The sequence below is a fragment of the Dasypus novemcinctus genome, chromosome 2 (genome assembly GCF_030445035.2).
Source record: "Dasypus novemcinctus isolate mDasNov1 chromosome 2, mDasNov1.1.hap2, whole genome shotgun sequence".
Classification (NCBI taxonomy): domain Eukaryota; kingdom Metazoa; phylum Chordata; class Mammalia; order Cingulata; family Dasypodidae; genus Dasypus; species Dasypus novemcinctus.
This window is the reverse complement of record NC_080674.1, coordinates 26,665,481-26,680,778: the sequence shown is the minus strand read 5'-3', so window position 1 is coordinate 26,680,778 and position 15,298 is coordinate 26,665,481. Positions and strand designations below refer to the sequence as shown.

The window sequence follows — 15,298 nt, the reverse complement described above, 5'->3', positions numbered from 1 at the left end:
GGCGGCGGAGGAATACTGATATGGGATGTTATTGGCAGGCTATATATGGTTGACAGGGAGTTATACAGGGCATATGTCCAGGGTGCATGGTAATGTTTAGATATACTCATAGGGGAAACAATTAAAAACAACAGCTGGGGGGGTACTGGATTCCTGGCTGGGGGGGCTCTGTCGTGGTCCCTAGGGGAGCAGCGACAGTCCCCCAGGTGCAATGGTAAGAACCAGGAAGGAATGAGGGTCCAACAGTGGGCTCCTGATACTAATGGCTATGCTTGTGAACCTATACACCTGCAATAAGAACAAGGCCTAGAGTAGCATTGTGCCTGGGAGTCTCCTCCTGACAGCATTCATGTTACTCAAATGTGGCCACTCTCAAAGCCAAACTCAGCATGTAGATGCAGTGCATTCCCCCCACCGTGGGACATGACACCCGGGGATGAGCCTCCCTGGCACTGAGGGATCACTACCAAATACCAGCTGAAGATGCAACTAGAAAATTACCTTGAATTAAAGGTTCAATGCAGATCAGCAGAATATCCCTGTCTACATATAATAACATGACTTCAAAATGCTGTTTGACCTAATGTTAGGGGGAAATGGAAAGGAGAAATGAGTTTATATGGCTACGAGTCTCTAAAAAAGAGTCTGGAGGTTGTCAGAAGAATTGCCCTTATGCACAACTGAGCAGAGTCTCAGAGACAGATAAAGTAGATACAACCCCAGATATTGGTTCTCTTGAGGGATAAAGAGACCCATGGGTTCTATGGTCATGGCAGATGGGGTTCACTGCCATATCAGATGGCCCTTCTTTGGAGCTGGTGTTTCTGCGTGATGGAACTGGACTCAGATGAGATCTCTTTTCACAAGACTTTCATGCTACTTTACTGGAATTGTAGTTGGTGCTGGGGTTTAAGATATATTTAGGGGATTTGAATCTCTGGACTGACAATATGATAGACAGGCCCTGGGCCTCAACAGACTTCAGCTCCTACACTCTGATTTATTGGACTTACCCCACTCAGCTAACATGGAGTTGAAGAAGGTCAACCACCACACCATGGAGCCTAGAGTGCCTACAACTGAAAGCAGGAGGAGTGCATCCAGTATCCATATGGAATCTAAGCCCCCACTTGACATTAATGTGCAATGGACACAACCAATCCAATGTCCACAGAGAAAATGTGGCATTGGTGTGGGAAGGGTGGCCATGGTGGCTGCTGAGTGAGGGGAATGGGAGGAAGAGATGAGATGGGGAGGCATTTTCTGGATGTGGAGTTGTCCTGGGTGGTGCTTCACGGACAACTACGGGACATTGTAGATCCCCCCAGGGCCCACTGGATGGAACATGGGAGAGTGTGGGCTATGATGTGGACCATTGACTATGGGGTGCAGCGATGCTCAGAGATGTACTTACCAGGTGCAATGGATGTGTCATGATGATGGGAGAGAGTGTTGCTGTGGGGGGAGTGGGGGGTGGGGGCTGGGGGTTGAATGGGACCTTATAATTTTTGAATGTAATATTTAAAAAAAAAAGTCAACCCATTTCTGGCATAGTGCTCTCAGCAACTTTTGGCAAACTAAAAGAAATGATACATTAACCCCCCCCCCTCCCATAATGATGAATTTTACAGAATGTAAGTTATCTCAGTGCGTCTGATTTTTTAAATTTAAAAATCTGAATTGTTATGGGTCTACTAACATCCAAGTTTAAAAAGCAATTACCAATATCTAAAATATAAGCTTCCTATCACACAATTGCCCTGAAAAAGACATTCTATGAAAAATATTTGCTTTCAAATTACCACTCCTTAGATTTGTTTATCAGTTCTCACAGCACTGTACAAAAAGTTTGGAATAACCAATAAGATATTGAACTCCATGATAAGCTTGACAGTCTGGGGAGAACATGTGCTATTACTTCATTTTGTATTTCTCTTCCTCCTCCTTTCAATCATGTAGGGAATGGACATGCATATTCATTTTCATCACTAGTCATCCATACAGTTGTATTGACAGAATCTTAATATTCCCCATGATTCTTTCAGAATGTCAATTTTTTTTGCATTTTTGTTTTGATATTAGGCACACTAAAGTGGTGTATTTTCTTCTGACTTTGAGAATCCCTGTGCATTTAATGTAACTTGCAGTACCCAGAAAACTCTATTCCATGAACTTCTCTTAATGCTTACATGTCTGGGAATGTACCCTGCTCATAGGAATGTAATGAGTTATAGCTGAAACAGCTGGCTCAACCACAAAATCGAACTTTTTGTATCCCTCCTGATCTCCCCACACATTGCATGTTGGTTTTACAGACACATGTCAGACCGAAAGACCAACTCAAGTACCTCTTACATTCTTACAACTTATATGCTCATTTACTCATGCCACTGCACTCAATTTACCCATTAAATTTTATTCTTGCTATTCATAACTTCTACCTGAAATCCCTCTTCAGTCAGGGTTCAATCAGAAAATAACAAATTTAGGAAATATTTGTATACATATGTATGGATTTGTTACTGGAATTTGATCTTTACAATTGTGGTTTGCTGTTTAAGCTGATTGAGCAGCCCTGCTGAGGTTGTTGTCTTCACCTCTGAAGCTGCACCATGAAGGCCACTTCCATCATCCAAATTTCTTTCCAGAAACTCCCCTCTAGTCCTGAGTAACCAGAAACATGCAAGTAAGGAAATTCTGGGAAATGCCCTTGTGCCTAGCCAAGATGACACATTGAACAGCAACTGCACTCTCTCCTTTTCTCTCTATTTGGAATAAAAATAATCACTCTGCAAGTCTCATTCATAATATAATGACATCTGGGATTCCTGTTATTCTATTTTCCCTCACAGTCATTATTTTCCCTTACTATGCCTTATCATTTATTAGAATATAATTGATTATACTTTTTTGTCCTCCTGTAATATTTTTTCACAAGTGTGATTGCTTATTAAAATATATGAGAGATAATTTTATACTCATTTGACAGTGAGTAGCAACTGTTCAATGAACCTATCCTCTTAATTTTGTGTGTCAAGTCCATAGAATTGTGCTTAGAAGGGTGGAGATACTTTATTTAAATGTTGTTAAATAACATAAATGCGAAATTAAAAAAGAATAAATGAATTAGCAGAAAAAATGATATTAATATTGCCTTTATGACTTGTTTCTACATGGACCATTCTCTAATAGTCATCTCATTTTCTTTAGCAGAAATTCCTCAAATCAAAAACTAAAATAATACTTACGTTTATGGTCAGTGCATATCTTGCCTCTTATAGGTCTACAAAATAACAGTTATAAGTTTCTAACCTGTATTTTGTTTTCTACATAAACCCTTGCCTTAGTTTACCAGGCTGCTAACAAATATCACAAAACGTGTTGGCATAAACAGCAAGTCTTTATTATCTCACTATTTTGGAGGTTTGAAATCCAAAATCAAGATGTCAGCTAGGCTATGCTTTCTCCCTTAAGTCTGCAATGTTCTGCTTCCGATTTCACTCTTTGGCTTTCCTTGACTTACATGTCTGCCTCCTTCTCATAGTGATCTTTCTCTCCTTGTGTCTACAATTCTGGTTTTTGCTGATTTGCAGCTTTTCCTGTGTGGTCTTCTGTGTCCAAATTTCTTCTGTTTATAAAGGACTTCAGTAATAGGAACCCTGATTTAGTTGGGCCACACTAACGAAAAATAACATCTTCAAAATGTCCTATTTACAAATGAATTCATACCTACAGGAATGCAGAATAAGATTAAGAATATATGTTTGTTGAGTATGGCATATATGATTTTGCATTCTCTCCCCAAACCTTCTATTTCTTTCTGCTTCCAGTTGCAGCAGCATTCTATTCCTAAATAGTTAAAAGGCAACTCTTGGGAACTGGTTGTGAACTGGTGAGTGATCAGTAAATCTTTTAGCACTGCATTCCTTGGAAGTCCTACCACCCCTCATTTGCCTTCCCCATCTGCACTTAGACATGCATTATAAAAGATGCCTCTCATTTGTGAGAGTGCAGATGATCAAGTTTGGAAAATGCTGTCTTTCCTCCCACTGCTGAGGATGAGGACCCTACATAAGCTCCCTAAATATATGCTCATTTCTCACCAAACTGATTTGTCCTAGTCTTTCTTTGGTCTGACATATCCACCTCAGTTAGGCAGGAAGCTGTCATTTTACACAGCTCCTCACCATACTTAGCTCATTGTGGCACATAATTCAATCTACCAAAACTATGAACATTCTCAAGTTCTTTTGTCTGAAAAGAAAATCAAACCTTTAACATCAACCTCTAGCCAATAGCTATTTGGCTCCTCTCCCTAACTTTACTACTAAGCTTGTAATTCTAGATAATAATATTATTCACACCTTTGCATGTGGTTTTTCACTTTATGCTTCTCCTTTAGCACAAGTTTCTATTTCAATTACTCTTATTCCTTATGGAAATATATTTTTGATGCAAGCAAACAAAAATCTTACTCTTTTGTTAAGAATAAGTAAAGCAAATAGGAGTTTATTTTTCCCACAAAAGTCATAGTCGATATATAATGAAGGAAGCCGTATTCCAAGTGTCAAGAAGGACCAGAATCCTACATTGACATACCTCCATTTTATCAAATAGTTCACCCTCATATTTGTAATATGGCCAATACATCACAAAAATCTTGTTTATATTTTAGAAAGGAAAAAAGAAATGTGAGTCAGACCAATGGCTAAAAGAAATTTAAGCAAAATATATCTTTTAATCATTCATCCAGAAATAATGTGGGTAGTAAATTTACTTTATATTTAAATATCTAGAAACACATTTGTTTCATAATTTTAAGTCTTTATATGCTTTCTGGGCATTTGTATATCTTCTTTGGTGAGATATCTTTTAAAAGTTTCTTGTTCATTTATTAATCAGAATGTTTTTTTTTTCTTTTTTATTGTTAAGTTGATGAATTTCTTTATGTATTTTGGGTATTAAATATTTTTCAGATATGTGGTATTTTAGTTTGCTAAGCTTCTCAAAACAAATAAAATGAAATGAAGTGGTTTTAACAATGGGAATTTGTTATCTTAGAAGCATACAGGTTTTAGGCTGAGAAAAATGTACAAATCAAGGCATCATCAGGCTATGCCTTCTTCTCAAGATTGGCTGCCAGCAATCCTGGACTCCTCTGTCACATGGCAAGGCATATGGTGGAGTTTCCTTGTCTCTACCCATACTTTCAGGTTTCTTTACTTTCAGTTTCTTGCTTCCCTGACTTTTTTCCCTCTTTATCTGAATTGCAATCTTTTATAAAGAATCCCAGTAAGAGAATTAAGACATAACCCAAAAGATTGTTTTCTTGGAGCTAATCCATTCCTATACATTTAAACCCATTGTAGATGGACCTTTTGATTAGATTCAGTTAAGGGACCTTCCTTTTGATTACATAATTTCAGTAGGTCATGACCCAGGTTGGGTCTTAATCATTTTAATGGGGTCCTTTGTTAGTGTGAGAAACATGCAGAGTCACTGAAAAAAGTGGCAGAGACAGAGAAACCAGAGAAGCTGAGACAGAGGTTCCAAAGGCTGAGGCTGAAATCATTGAGCACTTAGCCTCAGAATTGAAAGCTTTTAACCCAATAAATTCTCATTAATAGAAGTCAACCCATTTTTGGTATAATGCTCCTAGCAGCCTTTAGCAAACTAAAACAGCCACCATATCAAAAATTAGTTGGTTATAAATGTGAGGATTGATTTTTGAACTCTAAATTCAATTCCATGCTCTGTTCCTCTGTATGTTGGTCCTTCTGTTAGTACCAAGCTATGTTGATTACTGTGGCTTTGTTGTAAGTTTTAAGATCAGGAAATATGAATCCTCTAACTTCATTCTTTTACTTTTTTTTTCAGGATGCTTTAGTTATTCAGGTCCCTTTTCCTTCCATATAAAATTTATGATTGGTATTTCCATTTCTGCAAAGAAGTTTGTTGGCGTTTTGATTGGGATTGCAGTGAATCTATAAATTGCCTTGGATAATACTTTACCTCTTATTGATATTTAGTCTTTCAATAAATGAGCACAGAAAATCTTTCCATTTATTTAGGGCTTTTTTCGATTATTTTAGCAATGTTTTGTATTTTTTTTAATATGTGTTTACATCCTTGGTTAGATTTATTCCTAGATTTTTGAGTCTTTCAGTTTCTATTGTGAATGATTTCCTCTTCTGTTTATGCTTTGCTCCTGTATAAAAACACTACTGATTTTTTGGTGTTGACTTGGACTCCACCACTTTGTGAATTCACATAAGCTCTATGAGCTCTGTATTGGATATTTCAGGATTTTCTGTATATAAATTTATATCATCTGCAAATAGGGAAAGCTTTACTTCTTTCTTTCCAACTTAATGTCTTTTATTTATTGTTCTTAACTAATTTTCTCTGGCAATAACTTCTAGCACAATGTATAATAACAGTGGTGGCAGTGGGCATTCTTGTTTTCTCCCTAATCTTAGAAGGAAAGCTTTCATCCTTTCATCACTAAATAGGACATTAGTTGTAGGATTTTCATGTCTGCCCTTTATCATATTGAGGAAGTTTCCTTCTATTCCTAGTGTTCTAAATGAAGGGTGCTGTGTTTTGTCAAATACCTTTTCTCGAATTTTCACTTTAAATTTTCTAAGTGTTCATTGTACAGCCTCAATTTCACTTTATATTTTCTAAATGTTCCATATGGTGAATTTTTAATGGCTCATCATAGCCAAGCTGGAATTAATTTTTTCAGATTTTGCTTTTCTGAATTATCCTGGGTCAGCATTCATTGCAAGATAAATTTCCATCAAACCTGAAAAACAGAAGTCATGATGAAGCCATTTTTGTTGTATGAAAGTCAGGGTACAGCATTAGGCCCTATATAGTTGTAGATTTCATAGCTCATCTTGTTGACCAAGACAGCACCCAGGCTCACAGCAGCTCCACCTCCTGCAGTATGTCCTCTGCCTTAGATCAAGGGCATTTGCATGTTTAGAGCCACTGAAATGGGTACATCATTTCCGCCAGTTCACCTGAAGTATTTGATTGCAGGTCAAGACAGACACACATCTTCATGGGTTATACTTTTTCCAATTTTTTCTTGTTCTTTCACAATTGAGGTCTAGAATATTTTTCTTGATTTCTACTGGCTATCTTATAGTAACATAAGGTCCACACGACACACAAAGGGACACATTTCATAGATTTTTTACCACCCCCTCCATGGGGTATGTTCCGATTCCCATAATAAGTCTTTTCAAAATGAAATTGTAAAGCATATGACAACTGGGTGACCGGGAGGACATTATGTTGAGTGAAGCAAGCCAGATACAAAAGGACAAATACTGTATGATTGTGCTACTTTGAACTAAATATATTGTTTAATCTTATAGAGTTAATATCTTAAATATAGGAAACCAAAAAATAGAATGAGGTTAGAGAATGGAAAGCTGAGGGTTAACTTGTGCAGAACTGATAAAAAGGATGTGGATATGTGTTAATATGGAAATGAATAGAAAAGGCAAAAACCTAACATAATGTATTTAACTAGCAGTACTGTTACATGGGCATGAAAGGGATTTAAAGGGAAAGTCTAAGGTCATGTATATTACAAAAAGGAAAGATGAAAATTACAACATGGAACTATATAACATAGTAAAACCACATGTGGAACATGAATATGGGTAAAACTGCATATATAAGACTGTTTTCCTTTGATATTAAACAATGTATGTTAACACTACAGGATTTAATAACAGACAAAATAGACCATTATGCTAGGTGAAAGTAACCAGGCATAAAGTACTACATATTGTATGATTCCATTTGTATAAAATATAAATATGAATCACTTTATAAAGATTAAGCTAGATTATTGGTTATGTAGGGGTGAGGAAAGACTAGTAAGGGGTGTGAAGTCTTTCTTTTCGGGGTAATGAAATTGTTCTAAAATTTTTTTCTGGTAATGAATGCTAAAAACCATTGATTATACACTTTAGATAGATCATATGATATATGAATTTACCTTAATAAAACTGCTTAACAAAAAGAGAATAAGTCTCTTCACCTATATCACTCAGATTGACCTTCTTTGAATGAATGCTAATATATAATTAATTAATTAATTGGTTCTTCCATTTCCATGTTATTTTTGCACTTAAGTCCTCTTCAATTGTGATATGCAAGTATTTGGTCAGTTCTGGACTATTTACAGTCATTATTTTATTCCACCTATTTAAAGATTCTTCTGCATTTTTTTATTGTAATCTAATTAGTTGTTCAATATTCCTATTAATAGTTCTTTCATATTTTTACTTTGATCACTTTGGAAATTATGATATAATTTCCAAAAACTAATTAATTCATTTCTCTACTCTTCTCAAATTAGATTTTATCCCATATATTGAATATATTCTTCTAAACCTTATTTTTCATTTTATGGCACTTTAATGGTTGTTTTCTGTTTTCTTTTTCTTCTTCTTCTTTCTAAAGTATCTGTTCCCTTCTCTTTTCTGAGTTTTGGCTCATAATCTTTATGTTTTCAATATATATAATATAGCCTTTATGAGTTTACAGATCGCCAATGTAATTATTAAAATCACTTTAATTTCATTAAAAATTATTTCATATTCATCTTTTTTGTTTTTATTTTGCAAGCCCTCACAATCTTTTAGCATGTATTATTTTCAATTTTACTGTATTTTTTAAAATTTCACCATTATTAGAAGTTTTATTTATTTATGTTTTCCTTTTCTCACTTTATTTTCTGCCTATCTGGTGGTATCTTCCATCCAAGACTGTCAAGTCAGAAAAAAGTCATTTAGTGGCTATGTACTTCTGCCCACTGAATTATCAAGATATTTCATATTTAAATATTGGCAGCTAAGTCTAATTCTTAGGAGTAAGTTTCTGTCTACTTCCTTTCATCTCCCTAATTTTATAACTTCATCTAACCTATAGAGGTGGACAGTAGTAAAATGATATTTTTTAGGTGTACTCTATGGGCTCAGGTACATAATGTAATTCCTTGACTTCGAAGCATGAGTTTGGTTTCAGTCCTTTGACTCACATACAATAGTTCACTTATTAACCTGTAGAAACTAAACAGATTCTTTTGTATAGACAACATCTCTTCAGGTTCTATTTTATTATTGATCCATGGATATATTAATATTGGGTTTTAATTTAGGTAAACCTACTTACATTTTTCTCTTGATCTTTCATTTTTGTTGATATGTTTTAGGTACGGAGTTCCATTTGACGGTATTAGATCACAACATGACAATGCAACATGAATAGGTTAAAAACCTCACATTACCTATCAAAGTTGGGAAATTATTTCTGTATAGGGCCAGATAATAAATATCTTAGGCTTTGCAGGTCTCATTTGGTCTTTGTTGTATATTCTTCTTCTCCACCCCAACAAAAATAGACACACACACACACACACACACACACACATATACAGAATGTAAATATATGAACTCATGGGCCATAGTATATTCACTAAGGAAGAAGACATTTTTATGCAACTACATGGACAAATTCAGAACTGGTTAGAGTGAGATGGTGTATTGTCAAAGTTTACAAGGGTTCATGGAACAAATTTAAAAAAATGTAAATCCTTGACTAGAACGACCAGGTTTACTGTATGATTAATCATAGTTCTCCTAATTGATACACTTAAATTTATTTTGTTTAATGAGAGTTTATCTTGAAGTTAAGAATTACATATTTTCCAGGAAATATTAAAGACCAAACTTGGCATCAGTCAAAATACTGGGCAAATCTTAGTGTATAAGGAGGTAAGAGGGCTAATTATGGTGAATATTTAAAATCAAAGAAATGACCAAGGGTGGAGCAAATTCATACTGAGAAGAAATGAATTTGAAGGGTCTCTTCAAGGAATGATATGTATTCAATCAGTTATGTCAAAACACTTCTAAAGAAAATGTTTCCTTATTTAGGGCTATTCAAGATTAAGAAGGCAGCAAAAGTATTTAAGTTTAAGACTTTCTTTGCCATTTGTCTCAAGAACTAGCAGCAAAATCCACAACATCAGCAGCTCTCTCAGTGGAAATATATTGCTGGAAAAAAAGCATTAAGCTTTTTGATATGCAACTTGAAAACTACAAACACTCAGAAAAAAAGCCTGTTGTTGCTCACTTGTTATGTTATCTCTCTTTCACAGCATGCAATGTTCAAGAAACTGGAATGGGGGTGACAGGGATTTATTTTAATCAAAATACTGAACTTCTATTAAAGCAAAATAATTTAAATTATTTTAATCAACGTATGCACTGTACCTCCTGGAGAGCTGTTAAATAAGAAAATTAAGAAACTCTATTAGGAAAGTTAGAAAACATTATAAACACCTAAGTTATAAAAAGTGTGTTTGCAAACATTCTATGGACAAGAAAACCATGTCATTTAAAATTTTTAAATTTTTAAATAAACCAAGAGAAATGTTTTCATCAAATTCGCAAGAATTTTCTTGTCAAAAGTCACAATATTCAATGCTTGCAAGTGCTAAGTGAACTGAACACTATTACAGCTATGTTCAGAAGTTTAAATCAGAATAATCTTCCTAGAGAAAAATGTTGAAAAATTCATTAAGAGCTGTAAGAGGAACACAGTTTCTTTCAGAAAAGTAGATTCCACTTTTAGGAATCTATTCTTTGGTTATAATCATCAATGTAAAATATAGATTATAATTTATTCACAGAAATTTCATAAGAAAAGTGTATTTTCACTGGACAAGATTGCTGACTCTCAAATAATTTGTGTCCTTATTTTTTTTATTTCACTGTTATAATTTCAGTAGATACAGAATCTATGTGTGTGTATATAGATAGATATAGATCTATCCTTCTATCTACCTACCTATCTTTCTATCTATCTATACACACACAAAATAGAGTCAAAGAAATGTTCTAGATCCGTTGAGCACAGTGTGCTGCAATACCCTACAAAAGCAAGGGACAGGGCAATAGATGGTAGAGACATTTCTTTAATCCAAGAAAGCTGGTGACAGTATTGGAAAGGAACAAGAACTTCCCAAATTCCCCAGAGTCTATCAGCTGTTCTTCAATGAGAAGCTCACAATAGCAGGCATATACTTTTTGTGTAAATGAATAACTTGGCCCTTCTTTTTCCTCTTTACTTTCTCTTCTACCTTTCCCTTTACTTTACTTTACTACATTTCCCTTCTAAACAATTCAGTTCTAAAGCCTGAAGGTAGGAACAAGCAAGGTGGGAATCATTGTCAGGTGTAGGGAAAGGTCACAGCAGATCAATGCTAGGTATTGAAATCAAAGCACAATTAGGGAAATGCCCACCTGAAAGAGATTGCCTGGAAAAGGATCTAGAAGCAAAATCAGGTTGAGGAAGGTGGCCCAATGAGGTAAATTGAAGTCTGACATAGCAAAAGCAGATACCCATGAAGGGAGGTGTAAGATACTTTGGAATTAGGAACATAAATTGCCCAACCAAGAAAACGTCAACGTATTCTACAAGTCCTGAGATAAACCTTAGAGAGTCAAGTAATCAAGAAACATTTTCATTTAAGTGATATTCTACCTTGCCCATTTCATTGATTCAAGTACAGCAAGATTGAAAGACTAAATTATGGCAAGGCATATTAGCAGATTCTTAGAAATCACCATAACAAGTCAGCAAAAATATAGGGCAATGTGATTGCGTATCACTATTTGTACCAACTTGAGGATAGTTTGTATTCCATGTAGGGCAAAGGTGGTATCGATAACTTCTGCAAGGATAAGTGATAAATTTCTTATGTTCCTTTCTAGTTGTATGATTCCCATTATTAGGAACACTTCTCTGATTATTTGTGCAAACATTGAGTCATTAATTCCCTCAGATGGAATGTTTATACAATCAAGGGTGGTCGTGTTTTGGAGTTGTCTGAGTTACAATTTTCAGCCTTGATAAAGCATAGATCATCAAGCATCTCTGTGGCCAACAAGTCTCAAAATATTACTCATAAAATTTATTACGTGCTAGTCTGGGGCAAACAAGAATGTGTCCTGGCCATTAAATAAGTAGTATCTGCTAAGGACACATGGAGATCCAGAAAAAGTTGTTCACAACACATGGGTGAATGTAAGGCCTTGCATTTGTGGGAGTTTTAGTTTGCTAAAAGCTCCCAAAGCAATTTATAATGGGGATTTATCAATTTATAAAATTACATTTCTGTGGCTGTAGAAATGTCCAATTCAAGGTTTGATAAGGATATGCCTTCTCAGAGCTGTAGCTGTGAGTGATCAGGCATATGCCAGGGCACAATGGTGGCATCTGCTGGTCTCTGTTCCCCTGGGTTATGTTGCTTTCAGCTTCTGGCTCCCACGGCCTTCTCTCTCAGCTTCTTGGTTCCTCTCTGTGTGACTTTTTTTCCCCTGTACCTTTGAACTTTTTTTATTTTTTTATCTATCTATCTATCTATCTATCTATTTATCTATCAATCAATCTATCTATTTATCTATCTACCTATGTATTTTTTGCTTGTGAACACTTTATTCATTTTAAAATAAATATTGTGTGGTAATGTTTTTAAAACTGTCCAGAACTAAGTTCTATAGCATACAGTGGGAAAGTGTAATGGATAACCAGCACAGTGTGTTTTGTTAGTGTAAACCATTCCAATTCAAAAGAGAACAATCATTGATTACTTACACCAAATACATACAATGGGGGAAACCACAACAATTTCATGGAGAAAGAATAGATAAAAGTTCTGACAGAGAAGCAACCTCTTATAAAAGAGTTTCTTGCAATTAAGAGGGAGAGAAACCTTAGATGTGAGGCTCTACTGTGGGTCCAGTTTCTAATTTAATGTCTGGTAGATAGCTGGTGATGAATAAAATTTGTTCATAGGATTTCAGTCTTAGAGTTTTAAATATTTCACATGGTGTCTCATTTAAACAATTTCCCATCAATTTCTATCTTTCTTCATTATCTTTACTTTGTTAAGTAGTTATATATACTACATAAGTCTGTTATTATAAACTTTCAGTAGGTTCAACTTTTTAACATTTGATTAGTCTGGACTTTAAATTACCTGGATGAGATTTATTTTGGAATCACATAATCCAAAGAAATGAAAACACACACACACACACACACACAATCATTTCATAAGATACAACAAAAATGAAAAAAGTGAGACAAATTTCTGCCTTAAAAGTTTATCGATAACCTCATATATGCATACATTTTCACAAAGTGGTTGAGAGTCCTTTTATACAATCCTTTAGATGAGGTCCAATGGCTGAGAGGTCTGTGAGACAAATGGTCGCAGAATGGAAATCATCATGACTTTCAATGACCTCTTCTTTCCCCAAACTTTATTATACTTTAGTTGGGGAGAGAAAGGAGTCCATTTTCATCTGCTGTATCTAAGATTATACAGATCACTGGAGATTCAACCCCAGGAATATACTGACATGAGTGAGGTTCTAGCATATATACAGCAACAGCAAGAGAATAATCTGATTCTTTACACTTTAGTTTTACAGTCACCTGTCTTGGTTTGTCAGTTTTATCACAAATATCTCCATTCCCATAAAAACGTGACACCATCCTGACTATCTGGGTGCCATCATCTTGAAGATGATATGCTATAGCAGTATTATTCTTAGCCCATTCAACATACTCTTCTTGGTTCCATGTCCCCACAACCACAGAGGTTTTGCCACTCTCCTTGCCCTCATGATACTGATGTACATGTTTGCCATAGCAGAATTCCTATTTCCACCAAACAACACCCCCATGAAAGCAGTAAGAACCACTAAGGAACTCTTTTATGAGTTGATCTCCTGTCAATTTGGATATGTGGGTTGTTCCAACAGTGAGCATTGGTTGAGAGCCAACATCAGTGGGTTGGTGGATTGCTGGACATCTCTCTTCCTTAGTTGACTGCAACTCATCCTCTTTATTTCTCCTAAAAGGCACCCTTAGTATTTCTTCCTGTTGCTTTAATTGTCTCAGAGTGAGGGGTTTAAATGCTGATCCTGGCAATGACTGGCAAAATATGTCACTTACAGGAGATGCCCTGAACCTATATTTAGGATGATTGCCCAAGAGTGGTGTCAAAATGACAACTTCATATTCACAAATTGTAACTTCAGCTACTACTGAAAGAATTTCATGCTTAGATTCAGGATGACATATATACATCAAAGAACTTAATCTGGGACGATTCTGTTTTAAAGTACAAAGTGTGCCATTTCCAATCCCTACAGGATAGTAGAGTGTCATCTGGCCTTCGATATTTTTAGTGGGATCTCTTGATCTTTCCTTTTCCTCTGCTTCTTGTTCTTTTTCATATAGCAGATTCTTAGCCAACCTATTCCCAAGGTAGTACTCGTGAATATTTACTTTCTGATCAGTCTCTTTCTCTTCATGATACTGCCGAATGTATTTTCCATTACATGCTTAATAAGTCCAATAAAATTCAATTCTATAGGGAAAATTGTTTTTTTTTTTTAAATAGTGGATCCAATAGCTCTCTTGGATTAGGGGCTTTATAATCCTTTTCTGCTTCCTCATCCCCAGTTGTTGCAAGGGGAAGTATGCATTTATATTTTCTTTATGGGCAGTTGTCATGATGACATAAGTATCTTCTTTATACAAAACTCCAGTTGCAGGCAGAGAGAACTCGGTGCCGGGCCAGTTGAATCGGAAAGGGATGTCATTGCTGAGTGGGGAAGCGCTCAGCCACCACCCCACCGGACGACTCCAGAAGGCCGCAGAGGACCAGCAACACTGTCTCCCCAGGGGCCAGGCTCCGCGCACCGGCGCCTCCTTCCTCCGTCCTCCGCTGCCGCTTTCTCCAGCCCACACCACAACCTCCTCTGCCCACAGAGGAAAAGAGGGGGAGGAGGAGGCGGAAGAGGTGGGCCTACCAAACCCGGGAAAATCCGTGACCCATCGGCCACCACGTCTCCTTCCCGAGATCCCCTTATTCCTCCATTTATGAAGAATTCCTGTAAAACGATTAAGCCCCATCCTGGGTCACACAATCTAATCAAAGGCCTTTAACTGAAGTGATTTAATAAAAAAGTTTATAAGTACAGGAATGGATTAGGGCTAAAGGACAAGATTTTGGGGGGTCCATAAAAGACTCAAACCACCACAAAAGCCTCAAACTTGCGTAGATATTTGGATCTCTATCAGTTTCTTCAAGTGATAAGTAATTGAGCCATCATCCTATGAAGATGTATTACTTTAGAATTACTTAGGGTCTGATCTACAGATGATAACTATTCATTACTTTTTCTGGGAT

The 15,298-nt window shown here is 36.0% G+C and overlaps 1 pseudogene; it reads right to left on the bottom strand.

Annotated features, from left to right (window-relative positions):
* Window positions 1-13,323: 13,323 nt before the first annotated feature.
* On the bottom strand, window positions 13,324-15,021 carry LOC101417555 (endoplasmic reticulum lectin 1 pseudogene; annotated as a pseudogene).
* Window positions 15,022-15,298: the final 277 nt, after the last annotated feature.